Source organism: Oncorhynchus masou, unplaced genomic scaffold, assembly GCF_036934945.1.
Source record: "Oncorhynchus masou masou isolate Uvic2021 unplaced genomic scaffold, UVic_Omas_1.1 unplaced_scaffold_591, whole genome shotgun sequence".
NCBI lineage: Eukaryota > Metazoa > Chordata > Actinopteri > Salmoniformes > Salmonidae > Oncorhynchus > Oncorhynchus masou.
In genome coordinates, this window is record NW_027012332.1 from 382,008 (window position 1) to 391,118 (window position 9,111).

The 9,111-nt window shown below is 46.8% G+C and overlaps 1 long non-coding RNA gene across 1 annotated transcript; it reads left to right on the plus strand.

The window, feature by feature from the left end:
- Positions 1–1,567: 1,567 nt before the first annotated feature.
- On the plus strand, positions 1,568–8,180 carry LOC135536293 (uncharacterized). The gene is made up of 3 exons (XR_010454973.1): positions 1,568–1,672; positions 1,890–1,952; positions 7,906–8,180. It is a non-coding gene; the product is annotated as an uncharacterized LOC135536293 (long non-coding RNA).
- The last annotated feature ends 931 nt before the right edge of the window (positions 8,181–9,111 follow it).

The window sequence follows — 9,111 nt, forward strand, 5'->3', positions numbered from 1 at the left end:
TGACTGATCTTAAGTTCTGTGACATTGACCATGTTTTCTCAAACCGCAGATGGTACGGATGAGTTCCTTCTCCAGATGGTACGGATGAGTTCCTTCTCCAGATGGTACGGATGAGTTCCTTCTCCAGATGGTACGGATGAGTTCCTTCTCCAGATGGTACGGATGAGTTCCTTCTCCAGATGGTACGGATGAGTTCCTTCTCCAGATGGTACGGATGAGTTCCTTCTCCAGATGGTGCGGATGAGTTCCTTCTCCAGATGGTGCGGATGAGTTCCTTCTCCAGATGGTACGGATGAGTTCCTTCTCCAGATGGTACGGATGAGTTCCTTCTCCAGATGGTACGGATGAGTTCCTTCTCCAGATGGTACGGATGAGTTCCTTCTCCAGATGGTACGGATGAGTTCCTTCTCCAGATGGTACGGATGAGTTCCTTCTCCAGATGGTACGGATGAGTTCCTTCTCCAGATGGTACGGGTGAGTTCCTTCTCCAGATGGTGCGGATGAGTTCCTTCTCCAGATGGTGCGGATGAGTTCCTTCTCCAGATGTTGCGGATGAGTTCCTTAGATGGTACGATGAGTTCCTTCTCCAGATGGTACGGATGAGTTCCTTCTCCAGATGGTACGGATGAGTTCCTTCTCCCGATGGTACGGATGAGTTCCTTCTCCAGATGGTACGGATGAGTTCCTTCTCCAGATGGTGCGGATGAGTTCCTTCTCCAGATGGTGCGGATGAGTTCCTTCCCCAGATGGTACGGATGAGTTCCTTCTCCAGATGGTACGGATGAGTTCCTTCTCCAGATGGTACGGATGGCTCTTCCACTTAAAAACTCTACTCCCCCAAGGGGTTAATGAGGAATTGGACTTTGTATGTTTCTTGTAGTGTTGTCCACGCACATCGACGTTTTGTATTGTTTCTTGTCATGGTTTTGAGTGTGAGTACTTTTTGAGCTCTACAGATGTTTTCTCTCCCACGCACCGGCCGCCTTTTATTCTAGCCTGAGTGCTAACCCTCGTACAGGCTTTCTACAGCCGCCTTTCATTCTAGCCTGAGCGCTAACCCTCGTACTGGCTTTCTACGGCCACCTTTCATTCTAGCCTGAGCGCTAACCCTCGTACTGGCTTTCTACGGCCACCTTTTATTCTAGCCTGAGCGCTAACCCTCGTACTGGCTTTCTACGGCCGTCTTTCATTCTAGCCTGAGCGCTAACCCTCGTACTGGCTTTTACGGCCGTCTTTCATTCTAGCCTGAGCGCTAACCCTCGTACTGGCTTTCTACGGCCGTCTTTCATTCTAGCCTGAGCGCTAACCCTCGTACTGGCTTTCTACGGCCGTCTTTCATTCTAGCCTGAGCGCTAACCCTCGTACTGGCTTTCTACGGCCGTCTTTCATTCTAGCCTGAGCGCTAACCCTCGTACTGGCTTTCTACTACAGCCTTATTACACAGTAATACCAGAATGTCTGACACACAGGACATCTGAAGTTCCATTTCAACACAGTAGAAATGAATGTTTTTCAGACCCTGTATTTATCAACATATTACGTAAGTGTTTCAGCCTGCCCATGGCCAGAAAAGAGGAAACCCTCAGGGCTGTATATAAATCAATCGGTCTCTTGAGTTGGACTACCAAGGGCATTTCTACACTCAACACAGCACTGTGCCAGAGAACTGAAGGTAGGTTATATTCATATGAATATCTGTAGACATAATAGCAGAACTAATTGTTAAAATGTTATATTGGCTGAACCAATTCTGTTTTATTTAAAACACAGAAAACACCATCGTTCAATATTTACGTTTACATGTTTATTTTTATTTTTTTATTTAAAAAATACAATTGTACCAATTTGTGAATATTTCCCCCATTATGTTGTTGTTGATTTAATCCCAGTTATTGAAGTCCATACCTCATGGAGGCTGTCTCCAGCGGTCCACACCGAGCCTCAGGATTCCTGTGAGTCCAGAATTAATCATCACACCTGAGTTCAACTACACGTGGATTTGATTATTTGTTATGGAAATAACTACTTTCTGTTTATTTGATTATTATCAAATAAATGTGGCCAAAATGAACTACTTTTATTGGAAATACTTGAAATTATTTTCAAATTATTTCCTCGAAGTCGTCTACAATTTGAAAATATTTTCAAGTACTTATTTGCAAATACACTATTTTAAATACTCCTAGGACCTGGGTTCAAATGCATGGGGCTATTTATTTGTATTTGAAAATAATCTGAGTATTTGAGTATTATCAAATACATCCCAATACTTCCCAAATACATTCCAATATTCAACTGCTTTTATTTTCAAATAGAAAATATCTGATTACTTAATTTAAAATGTATGTGAAATAAATTGAAATAATTGAAATAGTATTTGAACCCAGGTCTGTTATACAGTGTATTAATTATTTATCATTATGTAATATGTTTCATGTAATTGTTTTCAAAACCGATTAACTAGACTGCTAATATTATTGCACTCGAGGGGTCGAGGGGTCGAGGGGTCGAGGGGTCGAGGGGTCTTCGGCCCAGTTCACTGTGTGTAACCTGATTTGACGCATTAAAATGAGAAGTAAGAGTATGCAACCAGGTGTTGAATGTACATGGATAGACCAAGGAGCGAGCCACCTTACCTTCCAGGGCCACCTTACCTTCCAGGGCCACCTTACCTTCCAGGGCCACCTTACCTTCCAGGGCCACCTTACCTTCCAGGGCCACCTTACCTTCCAGGGCCACCTTACCTTCCAGGGCCACCTTACCTTCCAGGGCCACCTTACCTTCCAGGGCCACTTTACCTTCCAGGGCCACCTTACCTTCCAGGGCCAGCTTACCTTCCAGGGCCACCTTACCTTCCAGGGCCACCTTACCTTCCAGGGCCACCTTACCTTCCAGGGCCACCTTACCTTCCAGGGCCACCTTACCTTCCAGGGCCACCTTACCTTCCAGGGCCACTTTACCTTCCAGGGCCACCTTACCTTCCAGGGCCACCTTACCTTCCAGGGCCACCTTACCTTCCAGGGCCACCTTACCTTCCAGGGCCACCTTACCTTCCAGGGCCACCTTACCTTCCAGGGCCACCTTACCTTCCAGGGCCACCTTACCTTCCAGGGCCACCTTACCTTCCAGGGCCACCTTACCTTCCAGGGCCAGCTTACCTTCCAGGGCCACCTTACCTTCCAGGGCCACTACCTTCCAGGGCCACCTTACCTTCCAGGGCCACCTTACCTTCCAGGGCCACTTTACCTTCCAGGGCCAGCTTACCTTCCAGGGCCACCTTACCTTCCAGGGCCACTACCTTCCAGGGCCACCTTACCTTCCAGGGCCACCTTACCTTCCAGGGCCAGCTTAAAGGTAATCAATACAAATGAAGGGGAGGTTTTGTGCCAAAAAAAAGGTTTTAAATACAGTTGAAGTTGGAAGTTTACATACACTTATGTTGGAGTCATTAAAACTCGTTTTTCAACCACTCCACAAATGATCTTGTAAACAAACTATAGTTTTGGCAAGTCGGTTAGGACATCTACTTTCTGCATGACACAAGTCATTTTCCCAATAGTTGTTTACAGACAGATTATTTCACTCATCATTCACTGTATCACAATTCCAGTGGGTCAGAAATGTACACTAAGTTGTCTGTGCCTTTAAACAGCTTGGAAAATTCCAGAAAATGATGTCATGGCTTTAGAAGTTTCAGATGGGCTAATTTACATAATTTGAGTCAATTGGAGGAGTACCAGTGGATGTATTTCAAGGTCTACCTTCAAACTCAGTGCTTCTGTGCTTGGCATCAATGGAAAATCGAAAGAAATCATCCAAGACCTCAGAAAAATAATGTAGATTTCCACAGGTCTGGTTCATCTTTGGGAGCAATGTCAAAACGACTGAAGGGACCACGTTCATCTGTACAAACAATAGTACGCAAGTATAAACACCATGGGACCATGCAGCCGTCATACCGCTCAGGAAGGAGACGCGTTCTGTCTCCTAAAGATGAACGTACTTTCGTGCGAAAAGTGCAAATCAATCCCAGAACAACAGCAAAGGACCTTGTGGTGATGCAGGAGGAAACAGGTACAAAAGTATCTATATCCACAATAAAACAAGTCCTATATCGACATAACCTGAAAGGCAGCTCAGCAAGGAAGAAGCCACTGCTCCAAAACCGCCATAAAGACGCCAGACTACAGCTTGCAACTGCACATGGGGACAAAGATCATACTTTTTGGAGAAATGTCCTCTGGTCTGAAAAAATATATAACTGTTTGGCCATAGTATGTTTGGAGGAAAAGGGGGGAGGCTTGCAAGCGAAGAACATCATCCGAACCATGAAGCACGGGGTGGCAGCATCATGTTGTGGGGGTGCTTTGTTGCAGGAGGACTGGTGCACTTCACAAAATAGATGGCATCACGAGGAGGAAAATTATGTGGATAAATTGAAGCATCATCTTGTAACGGCTTTCGTCTGGGAGAAGAGAAGCGGACCAAAATGCAGCGTGGTATTTTTGAGACATGTTTAATGATGATGAAAAAAACGAACTATACAAAACAACAAACGGAACGTGAAAACCTATACAGCCTATCTGGTGACAACAAACACAGAGACAGGAACAATCACCCACGAAATACTCAAAGAATATGGCTGCCTAAATATGGTTCCCAATCAGAGACAACGATAATCACCTGACTCTGATTGAGAACCGCCTCTGGCAGCCATAGACTATGCTATACACCCCAAGACAAAACACACCACAAAAACCCCATGTCACACCTGGCCTGACCAAATAAATGCAGACAAACACAATATACTTGACCAGGGCGTGACAGAACCCCCCCCCTAAGGTGTGGACTCCCGGACGCACATCAAAACAATAGGGAAGGGTCCGGGTGGGCGTCTGTCCATGGTGGCGGCTCCAGCGCTGGACATGGACCCCACTCTATCAATGTCTTAGTCCCTCCTCCTCGTGTCCTAAGATAGTCCACCCTCACCGCCGACCATGGCCGAGTAGTCCTCACCCAGAACCCCACTGGACTGAGGGGCAGCTCGGGACTGAGGGGCAGCTCGGGACTGAGGGGCAGCTCGGGACTGAGGGGAAGTCGGGACTGAGGGGAAGCTCGGTACTGAGGGGAAGCTCGGCACTGAGGGGAAGCTCGGGACTGAGGGGAAGCTCAGCACTGTGAGGAACCCCAGCACTGAGAGGAAGCTCAGCACTGAGAGGAAGCTCGGGCAGGTAGTTGGATCCGGCAGATCCTGGCTGGCTGGCGGTTCTGGCAGATCCTGGCAGACTGGCGGATCTGGAAGAGTCTGGTTGACTGGCAGATCTGGAAGAGTCTGGCTGACTGGCAGACCTGGAAGAGTCTGGCTGACTGGCGGATCTGGAAGAGTCTGGCTGACTGGCGGATCTGGAAGAGTCTGGCTGACTGGCGGATCTGGAAGAGTCTGGCTGACTGGCGGATCTGGAAGAGTCTGGCTGACTGGCGGATCTGAAAGAGTCTGGCTGACTGGCAGATCTGGAAGAGTCTGGCTGACTGGCGGATCCTGGCAGACTGACGGCTCTAGCTGCTCCATGCTGACTGGCAGCTCTGGCTGCTCCATGCTGACTGGCGGCTCTGGCTGCTCCATGCAGACTGGCAGCTCTGGCGGCTTCTTGCAGACTGGCAGCTCTGGCTGCTCCATGCAGACTGGCAGCTCTGGCTGTTCCATGCAGGCTGGCAACTCTGGCTGCGCTAAACAGGCGGGAGAATCCAGCAGCGCTGTAGAGGAGGAAGGCTCTGGCAGCGCTAAACAGGCAGGAGACTCCAGCAGCGCAGGAGAGGAGGAAGGCTCTGGCAGCGCTAAACAGGCAGGAGACTCCAGCAGCGCAGGAGAGGAGGAAGGCTCTGGCAGCGCTAAACAGGCAGGAGACTCCAGCAGCGCAGGAGAGGAGAAAGGCTCTGGCTGCGCTGAACAGGCGGGAGACTCTGGCAGCGCTGTAGAGGAGGAAGGCTCTGGCTGTGCTGAACAGGCGGGAGACTCCGGCCGCGCAGGCGAGGAGGATCTGGAGATCTTGAGAGCAGTGCTGGCACAGGACGTGTAAGGCTAGGAAGGTGCACAGGAGGCCTGGTGCGTGAGGCTGACACCATCTTAACCAGCCAACTAACACGCACCTCAGGACGAGTATGGAGCGCTGACCCAGGTGCCATCAAATCCCCGACACGGTCCGTCGGGCGAATTCCATGCAAAAAGCACCAACACAGCAAGTCCCTCATTTCTCTCTCCTCCAATTTCCCCATTAACTCCTTCACAGTCTCTGCTTCGCTCACCTCCAACATCGGCTCTGGTTTTGGTCTCCACCTTGGCTCCTCACGATAAACAGGGAGAGTTGGCTCAGGTCTGACTCCTGACTCTGTCACACTCTCCCTGAGCCCCCCCCCCAAGAAATTTTTGGGGCTGACTCTCGGGCTTCCTTCCGAGTCGCTGTGCTGCCTCCTCATACCGGCGCCTCTCTCCGCTTTCAACGCCTCCAGTTCTTCTTTGGGGTGGCGATATTCTTCAGGCTGAGCCCAGGGTCCTTCTCCGTTTAGGATTTCCTCCCAAGTCCAGAAATCCTTATTGTGTTTCTCCTGCTGTTGCTGTTGCCTGTTACCACGCCACTTGGTCCCGTTGTGGTGGCTGATTCTGTAACGGCTTTCAACTGGGGAAGAGAAGCGGACCAAAATGCAGCGTGGTATTTTTGAGACATGTTTAATGATGATAAAAAAAACGAACTATACAAAACAACAAACAGAACGTGAAAACCTATACAGCCTATCTGGTGACAACAAACACAGAGACAGGAACAATCACCCACGAAATACTCAAAGAATATGGCTGCCTAAATATGGTACCCAATCAGAGACAACGATCATCACCTGACTCTGATTGAGAACCGCCTCAGGCAGCCATAGACTATGCTATACACCCCCAAGACAAAACACACCACAAAAACCCCATGTCACACCCTGGCCTGACCAAATAAATGCAGACAAACACAATATACTTCGACCAGGGCGTGACACATCTCAAGACAACAGTCAGGAAGTTAAAGCTTGGTCACAAAAGGGTCTTCCAAATGGACAATGACCCCAAGCAAACTTCCAAAGTTGTAACAAAATGGCTGAAGGACAACGAAGTCAAGGTATTGGAGTGGCCATCACAAAGCCCTGACCTCAATCCTATGGAAGATTTGTGGGCAGAACTGAAAAAACGTGTGCGAGCACGGAGGTCTACAATCCTGACTCAGTTAAAACAGCTGTCAGGAGGAATGGGCCAAAATTCACCCAACTTATTGTGGGAAGTTTGTGGAAGGCTACCCGACACGTTTGATCCAAGTTAAACAATTTAAAGGCAATGCTGCCAAATAATAACTGAGAGTATGTAAACTTCTGATCCACTGGGAATGTGATGAAAGAAATACAAGTTTAAATAAATAATTCTCTCTACTATTATTCTGACATTTCACATTCTTAAAATAAACTGGTGATCCTAACTGACCATAAGACAGGGAATTTTTACTAGGATGAAATGTCAGGAGTTGTGTAAAACTGAGTATAAATGTATTCGACTGAGGTGTAAACTTCCCGACTTCAGCTGCATGTGTCCAAAAAACCACAAACAATCTCTGAGATATAGTACAGACACATCAAAACCTTGTCTCATATTATATATCCTAGATTCAGTGCTGCCACCTGGGGCATGGAGTGTGGAAGTATATCCTGGTAGAGTGTGTTACCTAACCCCCCCGCCGCCCCAATGTGTTAAGTCTTATCATAATATAACATCTAACTAAAAGACCAGGATGGTAGAACACTGTCCAAGAAGATGATCAACGAAATGACAAAAAAAAAAATATTTTTTAATTTTTTTTATATTTTTTTTATCTATAGATCATCTTTTAAAAGAAGACTATCTTCCACGTTGACGTTCCAATGGGGTGTATATTCCAAACCTTCCCCGGCGAACACATTAGAGGTCTTCACCCTCTTCTGTTTCTGTCTCATCATCGGTGCAGCGATAGGAGGTCTTCTACACGTCTGGATGGTCTACAGTCTGAAGTACCAGCCCTTTCCGTCAATGGTGGTGTCCAGTACCTGGGGCTGTGTAGTAGTCCTGCTGGTGCTCCTCCTCCACCCCGTCCGCTGTGTCCTCTCTATCTCGGTGCCCTCCCTGGGAACCAAACAGGTAGAGTTGTCATTAGGGTTTCAAATTAGGGTTTCTCATCAGGGTTTCATTTGGTTTTCATTAGGGTTTCACATTAGGGTTTCACATTAGGGTTTCATTAGGGTTTCATTAGGGTTTCACATAAGGGTTTCAGTAGTGTTTCACATTAGGGTTTCATTATGGTTTCACATTAGGGTTTCATTAGGGTTTCACATTAGGGTTTCATTAGGGTTTCACATTAGGGTTTCATTAGGGATTCAAAGGGTTTCACATTAGAGTTTCATTCGGGTTTCACTAGGGTTTTATTAGGGTTTCACATTAGTGTTTCAGTAGGGTTTCACATTAGGGTTTCATTAGGGTTTAACATTAGGGTTTCACACTAGGGTTTCAGTAGGGTTTCACATTAGGGTTTCATATTAGGGTTTCATTAGGGTTTCATTAGGGTTTCACATTAGGGTTTCATTAGGGTTTCACATTAGGGTTTCACATTAGGGTTTCACATTAGAGTTTCATTAGGGTTTCACATTAGGGTTTCATTAGGGTTTCACATTAGGGTTTCACATTAGGGTTTCAGTAGTGTTTCACATTAGGGTTTCATTAGGGTTTCACATTAGGGTTTCACATTAGGGTTTCATTAGGGTTTCACATTCGGGTTTCATTAGGGTTTCACATTAGGGTTTCATTAGGGTTTCACGTTAAGGTTTCACATTAGGGTTTCAGTAGGGTTTCACATTAGAGTTTCATTAGGGTTTCACATTAGGATTTCATTAGGGTTTCCCATAGATTTTCATTAGGGTTTCACATTAGGGTTTCATTAGGGTTTCACATTAGGGTTTCACATTAGGGTTTCATTAGGGTTTCACATTAGGGTTTCACATTAGGGTTTCATTAGGGTTTCACATTAGGGTTTCATTAGGGTTTCACATTAAGGT